Source organism: Octodon degus, unplaced genomic scaffold (assembly GCF_000260255.1).
Source record: "Octodon degus isolate 3935 unplaced genomic scaffold, OctDeg1.0 scaffold00134, whole genome shotgun sequence".
Taxonomy (NCBI): domain Eukaryota; kingdom Metazoa; phylum Chordata; class Mammalia; order Rodentia; family Octodontidae; genus Octodon; species Octodon degus.
The window spans coordinates 7006752-7008586 of record NW_004524710.1 but is presented as its reverse complement, the minus strand read 5'-3'; the positions used below and the strand labels follow the sequence as shown (position 1 = coordinate 7008586).

Here is a 1835-nt window from a genome sequence, read left to right as displayed (position 1 = left end):
TTTTTTCCCCTCCTCCCTTTTCCCTTGTTCCTCTCCCTATTTGAACATTTTCTTCCTTTTTCCCCAATACCTATTACAAATTTTGGTCCTTATTTACACTTTCAGTTTCTCACACCAGAGAAACAATGCAGTATTTACACATGTGTCTTTGAACTTCAGCCATACATTAACTGTTGGAGAAACTATTCATTGGACTTCACAATGACAAACCTTAGACTCAGGAAAATGGGAGACAAACTTAAATCCACGTAGCTAAATTAATGCCCGGTGAAGATCTGATTACAAAGCTTGTCTTTGCTTTAAAATTACCTGGTTGGTAAGGCATCAGACTATCTAGTATTCCAAATAGGCATTACATATATGAATTAAAAAAAAAACTGTGAGAAGACACATTTATGGATAAAGCCTCGTTAGATAAGTTTTACACACCAATACTTTCCATTTTCTCAATTTACATTTTTTCTTAGAATATTAAAATACAGAATTATGTTTTCCTCATCCTACAGATACAATATATTGCCATAAATAGGTCACAACATGAGAAACATACTATGTGCTGTTTTTAGACGCTAGATCCTCTGCTGAATATCACCAATTTAAATTCTAAACTTTTCAGGCTGGGGGTACAGTACAGTGGTAGGGCGTTGGCTAGGTTGTCCAAGGCCCTAGGCTGGATCCCCAGCACCACCAGATAGGTAAAATCAGTACATCAGTCTAAACTTTGGAAAGGGCTGGCAGTTCTGCTGCAATGAAAAAATAAGATCATCTTAATTTACCTTGTGTAATTTCCTTACAATGACTCAATTAGATTTAATCTCAATTCCCAACCTCAAAATAACTACATTTACAAAGGTTAATAGTCCTTAGAAACAAACGGTATTGCTTGTAACTAAAGGACTGAAAAAAGCGATAGACGAAAAATAACAAAAGAAATTCAGAACCAGAGGTGAACCGTTACGATTTTAGAGGTAGTCATTCCACAAATCTGATGGCTCCAATAGGAAAATTACTGTTAAACATCAAAAGCTCAGCGTTCTGTCATCTTCTGCCTTCTTTCACAACTTCCAGCCCCGCACGTTTTTCTTGAAGCAACTTTCCCTACAAGTAGGACTAACCGGTTGGGACAAGCGGGTCCAGGCGACAGGTGTGTGCGGCCGCGCTCCCTTATCCCTTCCGTCGTCGCATCGCCTACAACACCTGTCACCACACAGCCAGCGGGAAAACCCGTGAAACCAGCCCGCCACCCGCCGGGGTCGTGACAGAGGCGGCTCCCGGTCCCAGCTCGGCCACTGCCTCGGGGCGCGCCCCGCCCTACAGCTCTTCGGCTGCTCCCCGCCCCTAGAGCCTCCTCGTACTCCTCCTCCCGCCGCCTACCGCCTCAAGGTCCGAGAGCGCTTCTGGGCGACCGCGTCGAGGCGCTCAGCCCAGACCCGGCGACTGCGAGCCCAGTGCCGGCTAGGAACAAGCTCGTCGCTCAGCGCTCCGGGGGCGGGGCGGGGCGGGGCTCGAGGGGCGGGGCCAGAGGGGCGGGGCGGACGCGGCTGGAGATGAGCGTGATCGAGGGGCGGGGCCAGAGGGGCGGGGCCGGGCAAGAGGGGCTGGGCGGACGCGTCTGGAGGAGCGGCACAGGATCGAGGGGCGGGGCCAGAGGACCGGGGCGGTGCTCGAGGGGCGGGGCTAGAGAGGCGCGAACCGTTAAACTGGCTGCGCGCGCTCCCCCACCTATGGTCTCTCTGAAGTGTGGAGTGCGTCGTTCTGGACGTGGCGGCCCCAGCCTCTCCTCCTGACCCCAGAGCGCGGGGCGGTGGCGTCGGCAACTGAGGCCGCCCGGGTGA

At 50.7% G+C, this 1835-nt stretch overlaps 1 protein-coding gene across 5 annotated transcripts in view; it reads right to left on the bottom strand.

The window, feature by feature from the left end:
- CUNH8orf88 (chromosome unknown C8orf88 homolog) overlaps positions 1-1494 on the bottom strand; it is a 22925-nt gene extending 21431 nt beyond the window's left edge. For 2 of the 5 annotated variants that reach the window (XM_023701368.1, XM_023701370.1), the window contains exon 1: positions 1375-1494. The gene's annotated coding sequence lies outside the window, so the exon portion shown is untranslated. Of the gene's footprint in view, positions 1-1115; positions 1287-1374 lie in introns of those variants that run through there. The other 3 variants (XM_023701371.1, XM_023701372.1, XM_023701369.1) reach the window with 2 other exon arrangements.
- Positions 1495-1835: the final 341 nt, after the last annotated feature.